The sequence below is a fragment of the Pinus tabuliformis genome, chromosome 6 (genome assembly GCF_031772625.1).
Source record: "Pinus tabuliformis cultivar Carrire ecotype Pingquan chromosome 6, CPIR1, whole genome shotgun sequence".
Taxonomy (NCBI): domain Eukaryota; kingdom Viridiplantae; phylum Streptophyta; class Pinopsida; order Pinales; family Pinaceae; genus Pinus; species Pinus tabuliformis.
The window spans coordinates 1857331998-1857357960 of NC_142292.1; the positions used below are offsets into that span (position 1 = coordinate 1857331998).

The 25963-nt window shown below is 38.6% G+C and overlaps 1 pseudogene; it reads left to right on the top strand.

Moving 5' to 3' along the window:
* Nucleotides 1–1391: 1391 nt before the first annotated feature.
* LOC149266477 (GTP-binding nuclear protein Ran1B-like) lies at nucleotides 1392–18988 on the top strand (annotated as a pseudogene).
* Nucleotides 18989–25963: the final 6975 nt, after the last annotated feature.

Sequence of the window (25963 nt, forward strand, 5' to 3'; positions counted from 1 at the left end):
GAAATAAAAAAGTGCAAGGCAGTCTCAAAACCAACTAAGAAGAAAAATTCAGGGCCATTGGTGAAGCCCCGTCCTAAACCAAAAGCCAAAGAAGTTCCAGAAGAGGGTTCTTCCTCTGGGGTAAAGACAGATGCCATTGGAACCCAAATGGAACCAGAAGACCCATCGAAGAAAGTGAAAGAAGTAGAGGCAAAGTCAACTCTTCCTCCATCAGAGGATGAACAAGGGGAAAAAGAAGAAAACAAGGAGCGCATCAATCTGGGCTCCGATTCTGAGGGAGATTCAGAAGATGGAGTCTCAGATTCAGACAGCTCGCAAGTCACTCCTATCAAGTCGGCCAGGGCTCGAAAGTCCAAGAAGAAACAAAGAGAGGAACAAACTTATCTGGATGTTCTCTAAGGCTCTCAGAAAACTCTCAAAGGAATGATGAATACTAGATGTAGGCGCAAGCATGGTCAAGCTCCAAAAGGAGCCACAACTTTCCAAGCCAGTAAATAATGAAATACGTCTCCTGGAATTGCAGAGGGTTAGGCAACAGGTTGAAAGAAGAAGCTCTGAAAGACATTGTAAGGATGTACTCACCTGAAATCCTTCTCATCCAGGAGACAAAACTAGAGGACCTTCTACTCCTCCAAGCAAGCAAAGCATTTTGGCATAAAGGCCAAGGGAGAGCAGTCAGCACTAGAGGCGCCTATGGAGGGATTGCCTCCTTTTGGGACAACTCCAAATATGATCTGATTCACGAAAAATGTTGCCCCCATTGGCTACTCACTAAGCTCCTCCATAAAGAATCTCGCCACCAAGTAAGTATGTTTAATCTTTATGCTCCGGTCTTACCATCTGAGAAAACATTTTGTTGGGACTTGCTCGAGTCCTATCTTTTCTTGTACAACCCATAAAATATTATTATTGCAGGTGATCTGAATGTTACGCTAGCTGCAGAAGAGAAAAATGGGGGCTCGCTGGTCAGGGACCCAACTAGAGAATGGGTTGAAGACCTCATTTTAGATTGGGAATTGGAGGATATCAAGCCCACATCTGGGAAATTCACTTGGTCAAACAAAAGGATAGACCCCGGCCACATTGCTGCTCGTCTGGAGAGATTTCTAGTCTAATCCTCCTTCTTGACTTGTGGTCTAATGGCCACCTCTAAAATTCTGCCGAACTACACCTCTAACCATAAACCCATTCTGCTTGAGCTCTCCTTGGATGGAAATCTTGGCCCCATTCCCTTTAGATTTAGTTCTCTATGGATTCATCAAGAAGGATTCCAAGAGGTGGTCTCCGAGGCTTGGAATCGACAAGTTCATGAAGGATCCCCTTTCTTTGTGTGGGAAGAAAAAATGAGGAGACTTAAAAGGGAGCTCAAGAAGTGGGCTAAAAGGTTGAAAATGCCCACCGCCAAAAGAAAGGAAATGCATGACAGTTTAGCAGGCCATCAATTAACAATGAAGAATTCCGATGTAACTCAAATCCTTCTTCAAAAAGAAGTAGAGCTGCAAAAATATCTCCATAGAACAAGTAGGGATGAAGAAGAGTTCTAGAGACAGAAGTCCATAAATCTTTGGTTACAGGCCAAAGACAAAAATACAAGCTACTTCCATAAGCAAGCTGAAGCAAGCAAGCACTTCAAAACAGTAAATGAAATTCACTATCAAAACACTGTGGTTAAAGATTCTGAAGGCATAAAGCGAGCAACCCAGTCCTTCTTCAAAGATCTTTACTCGGCCCCGGAAGACCCTCCTATCGATTCTCAAGCCTATCCGATTGATCTTATTCCTCACTATGTTCAAGATTATGACAATATTATGCTGACTGCTCCGATCAGTATGAATGAGATTAAAGAAGCTTTGGATTACATGGATCTGGAAAAAGCCTCAGGCCCTAATGGGTTCACTGCAAGGTTCTACCTGACTTGCTGGCCTACAATTAAAAAATACCTTCTGAGAATGATCCGTAAATCTCAGACCTGCACCAAGATTGGAGGCAGTACCAACTCGGCCTTCCTTGCCTTGATTCCGAAAGACAAAGGTGCCACCGATTTCAGTAGATTCAGGCCCATCTCTTTGTGTAATACAAGTTATAAGCTAATTACAAAAATAATAGCCAACCATATTAAGAAAATTCTGCCGGTCATCATCCCTGAAAACCAAGGAGGATTCATAAAAGGGAGAAAGATTCTTGACAATATTGTGCTGGTGCAAGAAGCAATTCATTCAAGCTGTCATCGAAAAGAGAAAGGCATGGTGATTAAGCTAGATTTGACAAATGCCTTTGACAGGGTGAGACATGATTTCCTGTTTTTTGTGATGGAGAAATTTGGCTTCTCAAAAGTTCTCATAACTTCGGTGAAAGCCTGCATTGCCTTCCCTTGGATAGGGCCTTTGGTTAATGGTCGTTCAACGGAATTTTTCCAGGCCTCGAGGGGGCTAAGACAAGGTTGCCCTTTGTCCCCGCTTCTTTATGCCATTCAAGCTTCGGTGCTCAAATTCCAGCTAGACTACTGTCAACAGATCCAAACTCTACCAAGCCTGAGAATGGCTCACAATGTTAAAGACATAAATCATGCCCAGTTTGCTGATGATACATTATTGCTTGGAGGAGCAAGAATAAATTCTGCTAGAACCTTCAAGAAGGAGCTGGACATTTATAGGGAGGTTTCAGGCAGCAATATTAACTATCTAAAAAGCATGATCTATGGCTGGAATTGCTTGATCAAATATTTGACAGACATAACAAGGCTATTAGAAATGGAAAAGAACCCTGACCTAGGAGTCATTTAAGTATCTTGGGATCCCAATCTTCAAATCAAATCCTAAGGTAGCTCACTGGATGCCCCTACTAGACAAGCTAAAACTCAGAATACAAGCTTAGGGAGCCTCATGGTTGAATAATGCTGGGAAGGTAATCCTTATGAAATATGTTCTCATAAGTCTCCCAGTTTATCAGAACTCCATTCTACTAGCCCCCAAAACCTTTATTAGTAAAGTGGATGGTTTCCTGAGAAGATTTCTGTGGGAGGGAGGGAAAAATAATGAAAGAAGGCTCCATTTAGTTAATTGGGACACTATTAAGAAGCCATTCTTGGAAGGAGGTCTCCAAATGTGGGATCTAGCAGCCCAAAATCTTGCTCTGGGCTCTAAGCTCCTCTAGAACATTGTTTCTAGGAATCCTAGTTGGAGCAAGAGAGTTCTGTGGAAAAAATATTTTCATGGGCAACATTTGAGGTGCTTGGACCAGCCTCCTAGAATTTCCAAAGGATCACCAGTTTTCAAACTCTGCCTCACAGCTTTGAAACTTTTCAGTCATAAGCTTTATTGGATCCCAGGTAATGGGAAAAAAATAAAAATTTGGGAAGATTTGATTCTTGGAGATCAACCCTTGAATCAGATGGCAGAACTGGAAAATATCAGAGCTTGGCTTCAGGCCAGCAATCTGGAAACCCTTTGGGACATCTCCAATTGGACAAATGATGCAGAAAGTCTATGGGATGGTTGGAATTTGGGGGAGGTCCCTCATTGGCTGGATGGTGAAGCCAATTTATTGTTGGATTTGCTCCAAGGAAAATCTCCCTTAAAGGCCTCTTCTAAGGACAAAAGAGGGTGGGGTTCTCTTTCAGGCTCTTACTCAGTAGCAGAAGGTTACAAAAGTATGATGGCTATCCCTAGCATCCCCCCAGAGCCAACTCAATGGAAATTTATTTGGTCTTTTCCTGCTCTCCCCAAAATTGACTTCTTTTGCTGGACTCTGGCGCATAAAAGTATCCTCACTAGAGATAACCTGAGGAAGTGTGGAATGGAAGGTCCCTCTAGGTGCCCTCTTTGTGCATCAGATGAAGAAATAGCTAACCACCTGTTCTTATTGTGCCCCTTTGCTCAAGAAGTTTGGAAGGGTGTCCTGATGTTAGGACCTGACAAAATAGAGCTTCCAGGAAATATTCAGGACCTGCTAAGAAACTGGGCCAAGTTATCCCTGTTTTGTCTCTCCAAAAAAAGCCTTCTCACGATTGGCTGGATGTGGATCCCCAAATTCACATGATGGAAACTATGGTTGGAGAGGAACAACAGAATATTTAGGGAGGAGAGTTGTAACCCGGTCAGAATTATCACTAAGATCAAAGCTCTGTTGGGGGAGACCTTAGAAACCAAACCCACCATAGGAAATGGCATGATTCTGGACAGCGAGGAAGATCAATGGTTAAAAGAGCTTGTTCCAAATCATCAGAATAGATTCATTCCTCCTGCTAAAGCCCCTTCTCATTAGGAAATTCGTCTGGAAGAACATGAATTCATCAAATGGAGATCTGCTTTGGATGATCACTGCCTATTCTTCGATGGGGCCTCTAAAGGTAACCCAGGAAAGGTGGGTGGCGGGGGAGTTATATTAAGCCTAGGTGGCTCAACTGAGCTGTGCTTTGCTTGGGGTCTGGGGCAGGAAACAAACAACAGAGTAGAGGCTCTTTCTCTGTGGCAGGGTCTAAATCTGGCTATCAAGAGGAATCTCCTCTCCATCTCAGTCTTTGGAGACTCCAAACTAATTATACAGGTTATGAACTCTCAAAAGATCCCTTCTCAGGTGCAGTTAGCCTCCATCCTCGAAAAAATCAGACTACTGTTGCCCAAGTTCCACAAAATCTCCTTCTATAAGGTTTTGAGGAAGTTAAACTCACAGGCGAACTTGGCAGCCAACCTAGGCTCTCTCAAGAGCAGGAGATCTCTGTTAGTAAATGATGTTGAATCGGTCTGTAACATTCCTTAATTTTGGAGTTGTCTGGGCCTCTGTTCCTTTGAGCATTTGACTGATTCAGATTCTCCAGACTTCAGGACCGAACCATTTTGAGCTGGCTGCTATTAGGAAATGTGGACTCATCCACAAGGGAAAATTTAGAATGCAACCATGGCATTTTCGATCTCTGTTCGTCGTTGGAACTCACTTCTGTGTCTGGGTAGGTGCTGGGGAGTTCACGAGGGCCTCTTCAAGGCCAATTTACCGCTCTTGGCATTATTGAACACTATATAACACTCTGCCAGACATTTCAAAAAGAAAACGCAGTGATTCTTGCGATGATCTGACACTCCGACGCGTTGGATCTCCTCTCTGCAAGCTAGGAAGCAGAGCTACGTCATAGAATGAAAAAGCAGCAGAATTTAAGGCACCATTCTGAAACCAAATCAAGTTCTTTTTCAAGCCTCTATCTGCATTCACAGTGTAACTCAAGTTCTTCTTTCCTCACCGACTGTAACAAGGAAATACAGGGTTTCAGTGTTAAAGTCCTCGGCAGCTGATTTGCCAAATTTTAAATAAAATCTAACTGTTTATGTCAGAAAAAGAAAATGGAGAGTGGAGTGCTTAGGTTTTGACGCTGCTCTGCAACTGGTAGACCTTCACAGATTGTGTTGTTCTGCCATTAACCTTCAGCCATAAGGCAGCTATAGCACAATACGGAACAACTATTACGCAACGGAATCCCCTCAGGGGGAGGACATGATGCCTCCCCCCACTGATACAGAAAACGGCCTGCGACAGACTGAAAATGTCAGGATGGACCATCCAGAAGATACATCAACAGAGAGTGAAAATACGCCAATGAATAACAACACAAATGAAGAACCACGAGTGACGTAAAAAACCTGCAAGCCAGTAGCAATTGACAGACCCAAAATGGAGCTCCCAAGTCAGCACATCAACACTCAGATCCAGTTTATGATGGATCATGCTTTGATAGGAAAGTTCATAGGCCTTTGGCCAATGGAGAAAGCTTTTCACGGCTGGATCACAGCCAAATGGAAGCCAAAAGGGCATATAACACTGCAGTTAGGGCCTAAGGGCTTCTTTACTGCCATTTTCAATTGTCTGGAGGACCGAAACAGGGTATTGGATGGAGGACCATATTTCTTCAACGCAGTAGGGCTGTACCTAAGAGGATGGATCAAATGCTTTAACCTAGACAAAGAAGATCTGAGCTAGGCCCCAGTGTGGTTGCACCTTTATTCTCTCCTTCTGGAGTATTGGGACGAAGACTCTTTGCGAGACATTGGGAATGGTTTAGGCGAATTCATCAAAGTGGTATAGGAGACAAAGCTGAAGCGATACATCTCCTATGCATGGATCTGTGTATACATGCACCTCAACAAAGCTCTCCCAAACGTGGTAAGCCTCTACCATGATGATTATGAATGGTTACAAACAATAGATTACGAGCATGTACCATTCTGCTGTCGAAAATGCCACGCCATGGGCCATTTATTCCGAGATTGTCCCTCCAATATGAAATCCACGACCACCCCTTCAATGGAAAAATTCGACCCGGATGGGTTCAAAAAAGTTCCCAATCGCAAAAAGACCCATAAGAAGCCCTCTACCTCAGTCAAAAAACTTGTCACCAGCACCTCCTTGCCTTCAACAAGCAACAACTTTGAAATCCTGCTCCAGCCGATGGTTCATATTTTAGATAATCAGAAACAACCTGAAGCCATTCCTAAGACTTCTGCCCATTCTTCTCCATCAAGCTCAAAGAAGGCCCTCACTTCTAAGCAACCCGCAGACACCAAAACGCCCTCTCCCAGTAGCATGCAGAAAAGGACTGCTCAAGGTATGGAGGTATATAGCACTCAGATGCAGCTCACGATTGTAGATGATTTAGAGGCAGAGTAGGAAATAGTACAGCACATGGAAGAGGAACGGAGAGCTTCGACATCGGAGATCTAGATATACCGGGGCTTGAACAAGCTTGTAAGAAAAGGGAATATGACAAAATTCCTGAGTGACAGCTAAAGAACATAGAAGTAATTCTCTTAAGAGCACAGAAGAAAAGATCATTAGGCGTCCAAACTGGTAGTCAGTGGGATGGAAGAAATATCTTCAAAGACAACAAGAAACGAGGACGGAAAACCAATCTTCAGAGAACCATCCGCATAGGGGAGATGCTGGTGGAATTTGGAAGATACTCCAAGCTCACCAAATACTATAATCCCCTTCCCAATCGTGAATCATGAAGCTCATCTCATGGAACATCGGAGGGCTCAATAGCCCGAGGAAGGGACGATTAATAAAGAACATTCTACAACAGGAAAAGCCTCAAATTCTCTACTTGCAGGAGACCAATGTAATTCCACAATGTTGGATCAGATCCTTGCCAAAGCGTGGCCAGGAAGCAAAGCAGTGGTGGTGGAAGCCATGGGAGCCTCAGGAGGGCTAGCCATCATTTGGGATGATAGAGCTATAACACTTACCAACATACATGCCAGTAAGCACTTTATTCAGGCCAAGTTTCATTTAACAGGGACAAATGTTCATGGACACTTAACTAATGTCTACTTCCCCCAAGAGGCAACAAACAAAGTAGACACACTGAACACCCTAACTCAGATCAACTCAGAAAGATCCCACCCACTTTGTATCACAGGAGGGGACTTCAACATGATTAAAAGATTGGAGGAAAAAGGAGGAGGATGGATCAAGCTGGACTGTGAAAGCACGCACTTCAAAAACTACATTCATAACAACAGGCTTATAGATATGGAATTCAACAATGGAGTTTATAATTGGAACAACAAGCGTGCAAATGCCCACCAAATTGCATCTCGGTTAGACAGATTCCTGATCTATGATAATGAAATACATCCTGGTAGGGATCTCTTAGCCTCTATATTGCCACTCTCTGGCTCGGACCATTGGCCTATTAGGCTTCATTGGCAAAGATTGGGAGACAATGTTCGCAGGCCCTTTCGCTTTGAAGCCTTTTGGCTGAATCACCCCGATTTTCATAACCTGATAACAGAGACATGGAGAAATTTCACACCACCAGAAGGTGCAAAAATGTACAAGCTCCAATGTTGACCTTTTGATCATGCGCGAGATTTTGAACCAGAGCTCCCACACCCCTGCAACCTCGCCTCTTGCGGCCCTTTGCAGGCCTCCCACCTGGCAGCCCCTGCTACTGGGCCTCCAGTCTTCCTCCTCGGCACCCTCGCAGTCAGGCTCTGCCCTCCTCCTCAAGCTAGTGCTCCCTCTGGCCTTTCTATGGCTGGGATCAACCCCTCCCAGATGCAAGACAATGAAGACCAGGCTGAGATCTTCGCCTCTCTCATTTCTGAAAATGCTACCATCCGAAACAAACCCACAGCTTCAAAGTTCATCAAGAAACTGGCTAACATCCCAGAAATCTCCCTTCCCCTAATCTCCCAAGGAAGGTAGCGATCTCTCTAGCAGAGAGAGGTCTAGTTGGAAAATTTATAGGCATGTGGCCCTCTCCCAGAGTTATATAGAAATGGGTGGAGCGCAACAGGAACGCGAACATCCAAGGAAAAATCACAATACGATCCTGTGGAAGGGGTTACTACACATTCCTCTTTGAAACCAAAGAAGACCGGAATCTCATCTTCAGAAATGGTCCCTACTTCATGGATTCGAGAGGTCTCTATCTGAACAGATAGTCCCCTGACTTCGACCCAGAAATGGATATACCTAATGCAATCCCAGTTTGGGTTCGCTTGCCCCATCTCCCTCTTCATTGCTGGGGAGATGAATCAGTCAAAGCCATTGGGAAAACTGTCGGAATATACATCGACAGATGCGAACCAAAGGACAACATGCACGCATGTGCAAGGATCTGTGTTGAAGTCGACTTAGGAAAGGGCCTTCCGGAGGCAATCAAGATCAAAGTGGACCAATGGACCCATACTTAGCAGCTGGACTACGAACAAATCTCGTTCAAATGTAAGGTATGCCATGAATATGGTCATTTTGCTAATAGGTGTAGTAAACTAAAAGAAAATGAAATGAATGAAAATGTTGAAGCCAGTGAAGACACATGGGAACAAGTCAAAAAAAAGAAAGCAAATCACAAATAGTCTGGCCCAAAACCAAAGCCTCCCCCAGAAATCCAAGCTGCATCCTTCTCCCCTTCTCCCATCTTGACTCAACCATTACCATCTACATCAAAACCCTTCGAATCTTTGGAGGAAGAAGACCTCTCATCCCCCCACCCTCCTCCTGATCCCCAGGAGCCCCCTCTCCCTGAAAGCCAACGCCAAGACACTATCGAATCCTCATTGGCTCTTACTATTTCCTCTCAGCCTCTTCTTGATCCTCCCCTCAACAAAATCACCATAAGCTCATCTAAAGATCATGGGGGTTCTAGTGAACCCTCCAAGAAACCTGGCCCAGGTAGGAAATATGCTAAGCAGCACAGGGATGAGAACGTGCAAAAGGACATAGCAATGGGAACGCAGACACCCATAGAAACTTATATCCTGGGGCAGCATGACAAAAAAGCAATCAACAAGGACCAAGGGGGGTGAGCACCTCCTCGCATACCGCATATCCAATGATGAAAATATTATCTTGGAACATCAGGGGACTTGGGTACCCCTCTAAGGTAGCAGCCCTAAGGGATCTTATCATTTCTGAGAAGCCAAGAATTATTATGTTACAAGAAACAAAACAAAACCACAAGGAAATGAATAAAGTCATTGAGCAGCAGAGATGGTATAGAGGAAGCATTAGTGAGGCAAGAGGAGCCTCAGGAGGAATAGCAACAATTTGGAATCAAGGTATATGGAACTCGCCTCTCTAAAGGAGCACTTAAGCAATAGTATATATGCAAAGGATGTACATTACAAAAGTACATAAAATCCACATTCCATGATCAGGACAACAAAGCACATGCAGTCCTAGAAAGGATCCACTATGATGTTTATGGACCTTTCTCGACAACCTACACTGTCAGACACAAATATTTTGTCACTTTTATTGATGACTTCTCACGGAAGTGTTGGATCTTCTTCACGTGGAATAAAGATGAGACATTCTCTGAGTTCGTAGAATTCAAGACACTAGTTGAAAACGAAGCTAGCAAGAAGGTGAAGGCTCTGTTGTAGAGGCTGCAACACCCTCCAAAATTTTGGCCTGCACTTAAATTTCAGAGCCTACTATGGATATTGTGATAAATCGTTCCTTAGTCACTTATTGGTAAGTTGATGATCTCAAGCTCCCCTTTTCGATCTTAAGAGTCGTTTATGCTTTTATCTTTACATAGAATGTGTCATCTTTGGGCATGGGGGTAATTGCTTGTCATGCAAAAGGATGTTTGTTTTGCTTCAAGGGGAAATATTTATGTGAATGAGACATGTTTAACACTCATTTCACACACTCTTACACAAGTGTCACCTTTATCCTCCTAAATTCTATAATCGAAGCTGCACTTTCCGTAAGCTGTCACAAAGGTTGTTTCATTAAGTGAAGTGTGTGTTATATATTCTGGATGGTCTATGTTGTATCGATAAGTTTTCAAGTGTGTGATCATAGTGAAGTTTTATCACTATTCACATAAGTTCCACTGATCCCACACTTAGCTAAATTTTGGAGTTTCCTTAGCAACCTAGACTCATCCAACTTTCCTGAACTACACACTTCACATATGTAACCCTCAAGCTTTTCCGTTGCTTGTTCGAACCGTGCAATGCGCAGAAATCCCAACCTCCCTTACCATTCAAAAATGCGCAGTGGTTTCCTCTAGTGTCCTTCCCTCAGCCGGAACCCAATGTCTCCAAAAGCTATGCAGTTTTGTCCCTTGACTACCCAGTCTGCCTTGCAGCCTGAAATTGCATAGATGTGTCCTCCCAGGGCCTCGTCCCAAGTAGGGCCACGAAGAAAGATGACATGATAGATGACTCTCAAGGAGCTGAGGAGAAAAATAAGTAGACCAAGAAACCCAAGGTATGATAGAATATTAGGACCGCATGAAGACTCCATATGATGCATAACCCTTTGGAGGCTAGGTATGGAAAACAAAGCACGTCTTTTGAAATACACCTCTTAATGTAGCTTAAAAGTTTTCTTATCATTGTCGTATCATTCCATCTTCAATGACATTCATGGTTGCAAGAACTGAAAGTCATTCCATGTGTTTGATCTATGTGTCTTGCTCCCTTTCACTTGTTTATTACATAGCTTAGAATATGAAGAGTATTACCACTTGTTTATTTAAGCTATTGAGGTTGTGACCAACATGATCTTAGGACTAACCAGGCACAATGCAAGGCATCATAAGTGGGATGAAAGATGTTTGATGATATGTATGTAGTCAGTACACTCCTCTACATTACTCCTTTGCATTAATCCTTGCTTTGTATCTTGCATGTACCCTCCTTGCTTGTCAGATTTGGCTACCTACTGCCAATAGTCTCTTAGCTCTTTCCTGACAAAGCAGGTGAAGGAATTTCCTTCAACCTGATTTATTCAAGGCTCTTCATAGAAATTATAGAGCTAAGAGAAGGAGTTGTGGAATCTCACTATCAAACTCTTGAAAATACTTTGCATGTTCGAATATATCCAAACAATTAAGCTACCACTCAACAACATTGTCAATCTTGGAAGACTCAAGAAAGATCACATCTCTAGATACTATAAACTTCTTATTCACTTCATCATAGAGATGGTATGCTTTGGAGGTATGAGTACCCAAAGAAGATACATTTGTGACTCCTTGCACTGAGTTTTTTATCTGTTCCTTAGGTATGAAGGCATAATATTAGGAACCAAAAACCCTGGGATGCCTCATCAAAGGAATGTGGCCATACCACATTTCATAGGGAGTCTTGTTTCTAATAGCAAGAGTTGGACACCTATTATTTATATACACAACACATAGAACCACATCAGCCCAAAACCTTATGAACTTAACATGTGAACTATGCCAATTTCATAGTGAAAGTAATATATTCCAATGAACTATGTGTTGAAAAATGCAGCAAGAAATTCTCAATTTGATTTTTCCTAGATTAAATTGAAAAAATTCAAATTTCCACATCAACAGACAACTTGGATGATGTTAAATTGTGTGACATGGTTTGTGTCACCTAGTTTACTCAATAAATTCGAGTTGGAGGAGTTAGAGTTTAGTTCTGCATATGCGATTGCTAACTTGTGGCAATAAAGGTCAATTATCTCAGGTTGTTGTCAGTTAAACTAGTTATAACTTTTGGAGGAACTAGTGGAAGGTCATTTAAGCAGTGGGACTTCAGTCAAACTCGGTGATCATCTAGTTAACTGATCAATCAACCCAAAATAGTTAGGGCATGAAGAGAAGTCAAGTCCCCTAAAATTGGTGGAGATTCGAAGGTAGTTTTAATTTCTTGTAGCTCACAGAGTTGCAAGAACTTGCTATAACCATAGTGGAGGAGGTAGCCTTATTAGGAGCTTCTTGTGAAATTAGAGAGTGAATGATTGTTGGTAGCATTAATAGCCTACCAACAATTTGTTTTGCACCACACTTCAATGTTTTGGGCATGGTTTTTGAGGGTGGATATTTTTTTTTTTATGCTTTTTGGTCATGCACGTCCTCACTAAGTATCTTGGGAGGTCTGTAATAGTTCCTTGCATGCACATCTTCACTAAATATCTTTTGGGATGTTTGTACTAGGTTCTTGTAAATTTCTATTTGCCAAGGCTTAACTACTTATGATCTTAGGTGCTCACAACAATTCAACAGTTTATGGCACTTTCCAAATCACCATTCCTGAAAGGATCCAACAAAATGACTTCAAAGGAAGATGAGAAGGGAAAACTCTTATCGGAACTAGCCTAGAACTAGTGGAATTGGTTGGTCCCAATGGTTTTAGAGTTGTACTAGTCTAGTTTGGTGGTTCAGATTGGCTAAGGTCGGTCTTGTATTGAACTAACCATAAAACACCAAATTCACTAGTTCTCTAATAAACTGACCAATTCTGAACAATGTAGTGCAACATAGCTAATGACCACCAAATAATAATTTTTTAATAAAAAAATACTGAAAAGGAAAAAAAAAAATATTAACTCAAGGGCCCCACAAAACCTAACGCTAGTAATTAATGGTAATATTTAATTTTTAAAGTTAAAGTAAAAGTTGAGATTCTCTTTATCTTTCCCTTTTGAAAAGGAAACATAAGGATAATGTCAGTTTTTACTTAAATTTTTAATATTAACATTAATTGTTTCGAGTTGTTTCAGAGTGGTTCCAACTTCATTCAATTTTGAGAAAGTCAAATTTTAGATCCGATTCAAAATTTAGTGTTTATTGTTTGAACCGCTTCTTTATAATGAGTCCTAGACTTTGACTTCCAATTCTTCAGGTGCAGTTATTGCATAATCATATTCCTCGTGAGACTTTGCAGCAGAAGTTGATCTTTAATCCATTGCAAGCACTTGACCTAGCATAGGGAACCATCAGCTACCCCTCTCAAGATGGTCCCATAGCCCCTCAAGAGTTATCCATCAAGAGATATACAATACAAAAGAACCACTAGCTTATGTAGTGTTGATTTCGGTTGTCCCCGGTTCATATGGTGTTAGATATTCTCCCTCGCAGGTATGGGCGCCCACGAGATCATCAAATAAATCGGCCCTCTCATCCCATTTGTGGATTTCCTGTCAATCACCACATCTCAACATGAAATCAATGCATTAGTTATAATCATAGTATCAGAGAAATAGTCCAGATGCCAACACTTTCATTTCATCCTAATAACATAAAGTGATTGCTATCACAACATTTTGAATAGTAAAAATCTGCATACTCTTGAATGTCATAAAATTTGCATGCAATTACCCCATGTCTCACATCATAAAATACTCTCATAAGTTATAACATCAACATATTAGCATCAAGGATATATCATGACATCTCATAATAAATGAACCACATGTCAATTTACATCATGATCCCTATGCATATCATATCTATCATGAGAATTCAACATCATTATCATAAAAAATAAATAAATAAGCACCACATATACATCATTAACCTCTCATTAGAACTATATACATTTACCACATGCCATCATATCACGAAACATCGTTAATATGAGAATCATCTCAATACTTATCAAATATAGAACAACAATACACTATAAGCATTCTTATCATGAATTGATTTCATTTACTTGTATAAACAGTTCAACATCCCTCTAGGATCTATGTGAGGATGTGGTCCAACTCTGAACAGGATTATGTTATCCCATGAGTACTATTAGTGTCATGTTTTCATCAAGGTACCAATTACTTTTTCAATATACATTTCTTGTTCTTTCTATTAGGAAGTTAACCATTACATCATAGGTATACTCATCTAAGTACATCATTAAATTTCAAATGAGTCTCATCATCTTGAGCCTTAAACTCTTGTCGAATATTCTTCCTTCCCCAAGGATATTTGAGTCAAATTCAATGTTAAGATATTATCGTTTGTACAATCATTTAAATCATCAATATCATGTTAAAATTCCATGATCACTATACATATTGTGCTTATCCAAATGGAACAAATACATGAGTCATCCTTATTTAAGTCTTACGTTTTGCTTAATCCATTGTTATGCTTCCATTGTAGCCCAGTAGGTCAAGATACTTGGCTCTTACTAGAGCAGCTTGGATTCAATTCCCCACAATTGAAATGATGTGCTTGTTGTCCCCTAGTGATTTATCCATCACTTGCATGACTTTCATTGTGAATCTTGGCTTATCTCATCAAGTTCCCACTTGATATCTTTTATCATAGATTCATCCATCTTCAAGTTAGACTAGGGATTCTTCCACCTTAATTTTCACTTGTTAAATCTTTAGTTTATAGTTTGAAATGCTTGGAACCACTACCACCATTACCATCCATGAATGATTTGGTATGCCTAATATGTTTGACAATAAATTCTTTATCGATAATCAATTTACACTTAAATTTCTTATTAACTCAAAATACCACACACACAATATATTAAAAATTATATAATAATATAATATTCACACTTCCAATAAATAATAAAGTAAAATAACAACTTTTCAATTTCAACATATTATTTTAATATTAAATAAAAAAATTCAATTTTTATTACTCATTTTAACATAATAATTTAATAATAATTGAATAAATTTAAGCTCTATTATCTAATTTATTAAATGACTAAACCCACATTATATAAATTCCTTCTCATTCCTTAAAACTTGGTGAGTCATTTTTATACTATACTTAATACATATTTTATATAATATAAAATAAAACTCATTATATATATATATATATATATATATATATATATATAAACCTTTACTTATAATTTTAAAATTCAATTTAAATATATTTTCATAATACCACATCCTATAAATCCTATTTTTTCTAATAAAAAATTATAGTCATCCATAAATATTAATTATAACCTCAACCCATTATATACTTTATGTTAACGAGTTATATGAATTACATGGTGTCCATTATATTGTTTTAATATTAATGTATATGTATATTATCACTTCCGTTAAATATAAGCACTAATTTTAATAACCTTAATGCATTAAGGTTAACACATGAAACCTATTAAGTTTTTTTCTTTAAAAACTCATCTTTCCTTAAAGCAGCTTCTTCGTCTCTCATCTTTCACATTCTCCCGTGTGCCCAACACCTCTTTTCTCTCTGCCTTATTATCATATATCTCTTAATGACATCAGCGTTGTGATGTTTATTACTTGTATCGTTCTACGTGGAGAATTCACCAATATGGCAGATAAATAATTTGGCATTTAGCAAATTGGCAGGGTTTATAAAACAACAATTTTTTTTATCACTAGTTTTGTCTCTCTTATTTACTTTTTCTTAGCGAATTCCTATAAGTGGTTTTGTTGAGTCTATTTTTGACGCTCACGGCGGTTTTGATTCGGCTTTTGGAAGTACTCTGGACTTTGACTAAATCACATTTTGGGGCTCGTCTTAGCATAAACATCATGCATATGATGCTTCTGAGGTTTCGTCGATCTTGAGGATGCGACAATGTTCACCGTTGATTGCTTTAAGCATATGGAGGAGGATTAACTAGATTTGCCTTCATAAGTGAATATTTGCCACTAATGCAACCAATGTTTTTGCCAATGTAATAAACACAACACTCCAAGAGAGGGTATAAGGATTATTTCCACGTAGAAAATCTTAGTCAACACAATATGAATTATGTAATTCCGCAACGCCACAACCTGAACAACGAGTGATGATACATAGCAAAACATGTATTGCAATAAAATTTATTATGAAAGCATAAGCTCCCCAGGAAAATATCATATAGAAGTAGGATAAAGCATTTAATGTTGACGTTTTCTTATCCGCATTGGCTTTTGGAAAACCTACAGTCAAGGTGTTTGGATTTCTTTTCTGGCCTCTAAAGCGGTTACGAGGCAAACGAGCCCCTGGCCTCGCCAGACATTTGGTTAAGACCACAATCTCATGATGTACTGTCATAACCCCATTTCTCAAGAATAAATTATATATATAGTCATAAGGTTTTACATACCTAGGATTACCCTTTGGAATTATATATACAATTTCCTATGATTCATTTACCTTAAGTCACTTTATGCACGTCAATTGTCATACAGGTATGGTTTAAGGGATTGGTGTACTGCTTTTTAACTTTAATAAAAATCTCTATAATATGGTTTGGATGCATGTTAACCACGCGGCAATGGTTCCAGAGGTAACTTTACATTTTCCCTTTAGCCATCACGTGGCACCCCTTATCCATTACTGTGAGAATTATCTCCTGCTCTGCTTCATACTGTACAAGGCCGGCAGCCTGTCCAGTCTTTTCGCCTTGCATCAACGGTGGAGGGCACACTTCGTAATCCAACGGTGGCAGATCGTCTCCGCGGGCTGCCGCCTAAACTAACGCTTGCCTTGGGTGATGGGATCATTTTTTTGGCAACTTTCTCTGCGGCTTTGCTCTGGTTCAGTCCATGTGTTTCGTCTCAGAAACCCTAGCTCGAAAACCCTATTCAAATGCCGGAGGATTTGTTTCCAAACCCTTCAGGTAGATAACCACACAATTTCTTGTTCCTTCTGTAACCTTTTGGCCATGCGTTCTTTTCGATTTACTGATAAACTTCTCGATTATGCTCATGCATCATGCGTCTGCAGGGTTATTCGACAATGGTGTCCTCCTACAGCACTGGAACGAGTGTTGTTCATTCGTTGGCTGGAGTTTTCTTTAGTGGTAAGTGTCTTGAAAAGCACGAGGATAAATTCCTTGAGTTTTTGTTTTACTGTGGTTTGCATTACTTCTATTGTTGTCTAACATGTGCTATTCGAGTTGCTCCTTGTACAGATTAGGCACCCGTTCCTCACACTGCCTAAAGACTAAGGAAAACCCCACCCCCGTGTTGTTCCGAGTTTCAGGTATGGGGAATCCTACCGGCCGCGGCTATGTCTGTTTTGCTTCAGAGTTTTTCGTGTGTTTAAAGGAGAGTAACCCTCTAGGTCACCTTTATTTTTTATTGAACCAGGGTGAGGAGGATTATTCATTCCCTCCAGGTCCAGTTACCATGGACATGACAAATGTAATTTTAGGCTCTTGAATTTGGATGTCTGACTACAATTCCTCTGCTCGGACAATTGTAACTGTATATATATTTTAACACACACCTGTGCTTATTTTGTTCACGACATATTAGGCTCCTTGTTTACTGGACTATAATTTATTGTGAGGGTATACTGCTTTTAACGACAGAATATTTTTTCCTCGTTTGTGCTTGTTTAAAGGTTACTGCACCGCAACCTTTCTGTACATGAATTTGTACTCGTTTTTGTTTTATGAGTTCATAGTATTGCATAGCTTCTATCTATGTCACGTTTTTGTTTGGTTTAGCTGCACATTCTTATACAGTTTATATGATGTTTTATTTAATTGATTGAAGAGGGTCTTATCCCCTAAGCTTACAACCTCCCTTGTTGACAGGGTTCGAACCCTGCCCCTCAATTACATTGTTCTTTTGAATTAATTCCTGATTGCTTCCAGGTTATTAATACTTGTATTCTGGAAAGAGTTAAAACGCAGATAAGATGATAACCCTACCAACCTGCTTTTTCATTCTATTCCAAACCCAGTTTTCCTTTTTGGGTGTTCAATTTCGCTTAGATAATGTCCACAGAGCGGGTCTCCAGCTACGCCACTTTGTTTTCTGGCCTTCCTTATTACAGAGGAAATGCTCTACCACATCTTAACACAACTTGCAATAATCTCTGCCTTAGATTAGGGTCGATACAGTTTACGGCAAGCAAAAATTGTTTTTTTTTTTTTCTAATTATATACACCTATGTCTCTTAAAGAAAGGGGCTCGGCCCAAAGGTTGCAAGCCATTACTGAGTAATGCTGGTCTTGATTTGATTCCATTCACTCGTCTAATTTCAGGTCTGCCTAAGTATTTATTTGTTTCCTTCTTATTTACTGATTGGGATTTTGTTTGTTGCAGTATTCATGGGCAATGTGAAGTTATCATGTTTGATGTTACTGCACGATTGACTTACAAGAATGTCTCAACGTGGCACAGAGATCTTTGCAGGTATCTCTTATACAGAGGGGTTGGATCTCTAAGTAGAAATGAAGGTTCCTTAATTGTGTGGTGGCACAACTGCCTAAACTGATTAGCTAAATATCTTTGTGAATTTCAGTGTGTGTGAGAACATTCCTATTGTTCTTTGTGGAAACAAGGTTGATGTGAAGAATAGGCAAGTGAAAATAAGTAAGTTACTTTTCATAGAAAGAAGAATCTTCAGTACTATGAGATATCTGAAAAAGTAACTACAACTTTGAGAAGCCATTCCTGTACTTGGCACGGAAGCTCTCAGGGTGAGCCTTTAATCTAGTTTCTGATGCTCCCTAATATGAATGTTATATTAAAAAATTTGCATTGATTCTATAATGGGTTATTTTTGTAGGGATCCAAACCTTCATTTTGTGGAGTCACCTACTCTTGCTCCTCCTGAGGTTCAGATAGACCTTGTAACCCAGCAGTAGTAAGTAGAATGCTATTTTCTTATTATTTTTTGTTAACTTTTATTGAAATAATTTGTTCCATTTCTAAAAGATTGAAACTTTGGCTTACAATCTTTTATGTTGTCAGGTATGAGGCAGAACTTGTAGCAGTTGTGGCCCAACCCCTTCCCGATGACGATGATGATGCTTTTGAATAGCTTTGTTAAGATGCTTTTGCATATTTAGGGATTGGCGGATTCAATTAGTTTTGTATCATTGGAGTTTGCTCTTGAGTTCTGACATTTAATTCTGATTTGTATTTGGGGCTTAGAATAGCATTATCGCATCTCTCTATATGTGATTTGGGTACTGTGCAGATGTTTTCATCGGTGGATTTGGCTAAGCTATCTTAGTTCAACTCCATTACAAAGCTATTTTTATATGCTAAGACATTTTTTTCCGTTATATACTCTTGCACATTTTGCACAAGAACTTTTTATACTCTTCAAATATTTCAAGAATGCTCAAGTGCCTTTCGTTGTGTACTGTTGGGGGAAATTCTAGTTGCGATGATTGATGCTTGTAATATATTATGGCTTTTAAAACTTTCTCTGAAAATTCTAGCTACGTCTGAGGATTTATTTTAACTCTGAAATTGGTTTACATAGTTGATAACTGTGGCTATCAAGCTTTCCTGGGTATTCTTGTGGGTATGTTGTCTGTCAAACACATAAAGGTATCGCCATTTCATTATTTGGGCTCTCGATTGATTTCTGCATAAATATTCGCATTGTCTAAATCTAAAGTCGTTTCCATTCAACAGTCTACAGATTCTTCTTTAACTAGAGTAAAATTGGGAGATGGAACGCTTATCAAAGCTAAGGTAGCATCTTAAATCCAAACTTCTGACTCCCATTTGAAGTAGATATTAAAGCTTTATAAGATGGCACACTATTGAAATGTTGACAATAATTAAATATGCTGGCTAGACATTGCATTTATATATGGGTGGCCATGTTAAGCTCATGTCATATATCCTGCTGCAATTTTTTTTTTTTTAATATATACATATACACAACTATATAATTACCAACACATAGACTTGCTTTATAAGGTTGACGGTCCTGTATCATGTGTACATAATTGTCAACACATGAGTTATTCTCTATACAGTTGACAAGTCTGAAATTCCTATTCTTATGTACGCTCACATAATGGCTCACTTTAAAACTTGCATGAAACAAGTCCTATAGCTGTACAACTACCCAACCGGTTGGACAGGACTGCGATGATTCCCACGCAGTTCTCCATGACTCGAACCTGTTAGCAATTGACATGATCTCCACCCGATGATTCGTGTAATCCCCCAGGGCTATGAAATTAGCGATGCTGTGGTTTTTGTGTTGTTTGATACACATTGATTTGGGTTAACATTAATTGAGCATTAACTTGTCTGTCCCACCCCGGGTACGTGGCGTGGGCAGTCTCCAGCTGCCGCCTCGGGATCCTTCATGTATCGATGGCTACGAGAGAAGAGAGGAAATCTTATGGCTGCCATGGATGCTTGCCAACTTACACTACTCTTGGCGTCAGGTTGTAGTCCCATTCTTCCACGGGAAGACTTGGAACTTGTTCCGCCTCCTGCCTCAACTATGGGCTTGACAATCTCAACTCTATGGTTTGGTTGCAGAGAACATGTGCCTGAGGTTTCGGAACCTAATCCCACCACCAGAATTTATCAACCGGGTAATTATTTGATAGTTTCCTTCCCTAGTTCGTTGATTTACAATCCTTTGATTTGTAGATAGACGCATCATATATAGGATAAGTATTTACAATTCTTTAACCACAATGTTTTGGTCGCAGGCAGGTACCCCCACTCCTTCTGTCTCGGTTGCGGATGACATTAGACAGAGTGGTGAGCAGATAACCATCCTGGCTTCCACCAGTATGATGAAATTCCACTTGCTTTTGTTTGTAGGAATGGGATCTGGACCTGGTCTACAGGCTATTGCGCCTGATTTGTGTCTACCGCTTGCCAGAGCTCGTGGATAGGTGGCCTGGTTTCGGGTTCTGGTGAAGTTATCCCCGAGAGGGCTTCTGTTGTTTTAGTTAAATGAATATGAGGCTTCGTTCCTCGTGGTTTGCTTTCTCTGAGCCGCGCTGGCTGTGCATGCTGTTCTGATTGTTTACTTATACTAGGTCTGCCTGGAATTAACTTATGTCCCTGGGCGGCTTCTCCATTTTCATGGCCCAGCTTTTGATAATGTAATATGTATTGTGCGCTCCATTTATTTGTCTACTAGACTTGGAACTGAACATGGAAATTTTTATTAAAATCTTGAACATGTATTATGGCTTCACTGAAATGGGTTATCGCTCAGATTCTAGTTCTATTTGATTGTTTAGAGCTATTTTCGAATCCCTAAATTTGTGGCTCTGTAGACAATATATATATATATAGGTTTCCAGATATATACGGTTTCCAGATTTAAGAATTGATTTTCGGTGTTAACTATGTCATTTGTTGTGCTTTCTGCCCGAGGGAATAATAAACCCCAGGGAGTAATTCTAAAACCCCAATGTGTTATAAACCCAAGGGAATAATATTAAACCCAAGGGATTGATATTATAAAACTAAGGTATATGAATCCTAAAATAAAAAGTATAAACTCTAAAATCAAACTAGTTCACTAAAATAAATATGGTTGACTATGGGTTGACCACAATTTTAAAACATTGATTATGGTGACTATGGAGTTAATAAACCAAAAAGATTAAATCATTGGATTTATTAATCAATTAGGTATAATCCAACCAGATGTATTTACTGTTTTTAATCAGTTTGGGGGTTTGGCCCCGCACGAGGGTTTTCGAGGGTTACAGCCCTGCCACGCACAACCACTGTAACCTATCTTCCAGTTACCATGTATCAGTGTGGCCAAGACCCGAGACCCCCTGCCCATGAGTTCAACACTCTCCTAGACCCAACGGTTTCTAATGTGGGTGCATGCAGTGTAAACCACAGAACTAGGACCCCACCCATTCCTGGTAGTGGAGATTTCCCTTTTTCATTTGGAGGAATTGTTCCACTGGAATTCCAGATTATTAAACATCACTTATTTTGTAGGTAGAATGTTTACTACTCGTCCTAATTTGCAGAGGATTTATCTTTTTGTTTTACTCCCCATTCGCAGGGCTTATACTCTCAGAGTCTACGAATTTCCAATCAGACACGTCTCACAAGGGTTCCAATGCTCACGCTGTCAAACCCAGGGCGGATTCCATGAAGGAATCAACTTGACTTTCTTTCCTTTTTTTTTGTTTTGGAAACCTTAGTGCTTAACTCCATTTTTGTTCGCGGTAAGGAGCTTATAGCATTATATGAAACTTGTACTTCTATTAATTATTGCACTAAATCTTGCATGACTCGTTTGCTAATGGTGTTTAACAAGGACGCTGTAATAGTGCTTTTCCCAACATAACCTCTACTATATAGTCCCCCTGTATTTATGAATAGTCCAACAATAGTTGTCAACTACAACCGCTCGGTAGCGTCCATAGCACTCGCCCACCTTCGTGGAGGTTTCGATTATCACTGCTACTATGATTTTTTTCTTAAAACAAACATTTATTAAACAACAGGGGAATACATCCTATGTATGTTTTTTTCAGTTATCACCACCTCGGTGGCAGCAGCAAGTTCTTGAGTTTTCTAACAGTACTTGTTAATTCTATACAATACATTTACCTTTTTCTAATGTCCTTACAGAATTACTTATAAATGTTTACTCACTTACCTGAACTGTTGTAACTTACAAGTACTCCAGAGTCAGGCCTCCTCTGTTTCTATCGCTTCCAATATGCCACCCAACCCAAAGATTCATCCTCCAGGACCAAAATCTCCCCCCTAGCTCCCTTGCCGGACCATTGCCCTCAGCAAGTTGCTGCACCTTCGTGCGTGGCTATCTGGTCCTCACCAGACTTAGCTTTTTTTTGTTTGTGTGTTTCTTTCCCTCTGCCTATCCCTACAGCGCAGAACCCCCTTCCTGCCTCCTTTCCTCCGGAAAAAACCCCGTTAGGAAAGCAGTTAGGGTATATCGGGACACACAGCAACCACCTTCTTGGGAAGTTGCCAGCTTTTCAAGAAACATTTTCTTTTTAAGAAAAAAGAACCACAGGAAATATTATTAAATCAAACAGATAATAATAGTCAATTCAGTTTACCAATTACCACAGTAAAATCAAATATTTACATTTATCCCGGGGCATCACAGCTCACGTGGTCTTGGAGGAAAGCATTTTCTGCTTTGTATTAATGCTGGCATGATTTAGATTTTATAACAGTGTTCCAACATGAATTTTCAGTCCTCACTTTTATATATTTATCACTTATATTCATGCCAATGTTGGGTAACTTTGGCTTTGAAGGAAATATTTCTATGTCGTTTTATTGCTTAAGCATCACATTTTATCTGCTATTGGTTTGACATGTTTAATGCTCGAGCAATATTTTCTGAAGTGTTGCTTGTGTTCATGTCTATTGGAAGAAAACCATGTCAGGCATGGAATGCTACATTGTGATGTTGGTAATTACTGGTGTGAAAATGTGAATGCTAGACTGAGCGCTCCACACACACAACTTGTTATTATTTAATTGGCAGAGTAAACCTACAAATTTACAGGGGTGCCAGGCTTTTTTGGAACAAAAAGTAAAACTTGGGCGTAAATTTAGTAATGAATTGAATCCCCTCTTACTAAACAAAGGTAATACTAGCATTTGCACTAGATGTTGCAAAGGAAACGTCGTAAGGCAAGAGATAACATATAACACTATGTAAGGCAATAGATAGCATATAATACTAATTAGCTAAGTAAGGCAATAGATAGCATATAACACTAATTAACACTTCTTTGACAATTGTTGAAAGACAAAAAAAAAAGATCAACAAAAAGAAAGTACCATGCTATACACAATACATGCTTCTTAGCCTTACAAATCATGAGTCATATGTCATATAACACTAATTAATGCTTCTATCATATCACACTAATTAATGCTTCTTTGACAATTGTTGAAAGACAAAAAAAGAGATCAAGAAAAGGAAAGGACCATGCTATAATGAAAACAAATTAATGCTTCTTTGACAAGTGTTGAAAGAGAAAAAAAAGATCAAGAAAAGGCAAAGGACCATGCTATAATGAAAACAAATTAATGCTTCTTTGACAAGTGTTGAAAGAGAAAAAAAAGATCAAGAAAAGGCAAAGACCATGCTATAATGAAATCTTACTGCAATACATGCTTGCTTAGCCTTACAAATCACGAGTCTTATGTCATATAACACTAATTTAATGCTTCTTTGTCACCTGTTGAAAGACAAAAAACAAATATCAAGAAAAGGCAAGGACCATGCCATAATGAAAACAAAATAATGGTTCTTTGACAAGTGTTGAAAGAGAAAAAAAACACAAGAAAAGGCAAAGACCATGCTATAATGAAATCTCACTGCAATACATGCTTCCTTAGCCTTAGAAATCATGAATCCTTAAGAAGGAAAAAAGAATAATCAAAATTCTTTAACATATTATTTCTATTTTTGAAAATTAGTTAGAGAAGCATTTCTAGACCACCATAGTTTTTCTAGCTTAATGGGTCAAGTAGGTTGGTAGCTTGACAACTATTTTGACAAACTGAATCTTCCCATGTTGTTTTAGGAATAACCTGATGCCCAGTTTCATTATGAAGCTCAAGAGAATTATTTCTTATCTTAGAAATGTCCATTTTCTTCTTAACACTAGTAAAGATAGATAAATAATTATAGTTTTCAAGATTATAGTTGATCAACTCCATATAATATCTTAGTTTCCCTTTTTCCCTTATCTCTTTATAGCTCCATAAATCCTAAATTCGGGAATCCAAGTCCCATTTGTAAGTTGAAATTGACTTTCTATAAGTCCAACTATGAAACTTATATAATGCTCCTACATCATTATTTTATATTTATAAATATTTTGATTTTTAATTGTATATTTATTAATTAAATTAATTAAAATTTTAATATTTATTAATTATACCTTTTATATAAATATATGGTTATCAATATGAATTTTTATTCTTTTTGTTTCTTTTAATGTGATATGATTGTAATTTTATTAATAAAAATGAGATTACAATATAACAATATGAATTGAATCCATATATTATTTATTATTAATATATTTTAATTCAATGAATATTATGTTTTATGATTATTTTTTATTATTATTTCACATAATACTTTATTTTATGGAGGGAAAAATGAAACTAAGTTATTATAAGGAGTTCATAAGTTAAATATTGAAAACAATAAAAAAAATTACGTGCCTTGGCTTATGTTAGGAAGAAAACAAAGATTTCTAATATAAGAGTTAATTCTAATGAGCTTCGTAGTGAAACCATTTGTTTCCCAACTGACAAAACACCATGGGAAGAAAGAGTGTAACTTGTGCCATATAAAGAGGGTTGAAGATGAAAATCACTTTCTCAAAACAACATGGGAAGAAAGAGTCTATGCTTGTGCCATACTAAGACGGGTGAAGATGAAAAGAAATTTTTCTTAAACTTATGAACTTCCATATCCATTCTAATTTTCAAAATATTTATCAAATTACAAACATTCTTGACTTATTAATAAGTCTTGCTAAAAAAAGTGTATACAATTCTTGGCCCTAATGTAAATACAATACTATCAAACTCCATTAACCTCTATTAGCAACTCTTCTTTCTTATATATTGATTAGTAAATGCTACACTAAAAATAATATAATACATGTACTTATAAGCTTCATAAATTCACTAATCTCCTAATCAATACATTTTTTCCATTTTTATAACATTTTATCTATTTACCAATAAAATGGTCAATTGCCATTTCTTACATTTCTACTTATACATTTCATGCTACACTAAAAATAATATAATACATGTACTTATAAGCTTCATAAATACACTAATCTACCAATCAGTACATTTTTGCCCTTTTTATAACATTTTATCTATTTACCAATAAAATGATTAATTGCCATTTCTTACATTTCTACTTATACATTTCATGTATTAATAGTGGCATTTCTTACATTTCTACTTATACATTTCATGTATTAATAGATTTTATTTTTGTTAAAGTTTGAGACATATCAAGTACATTAGATAC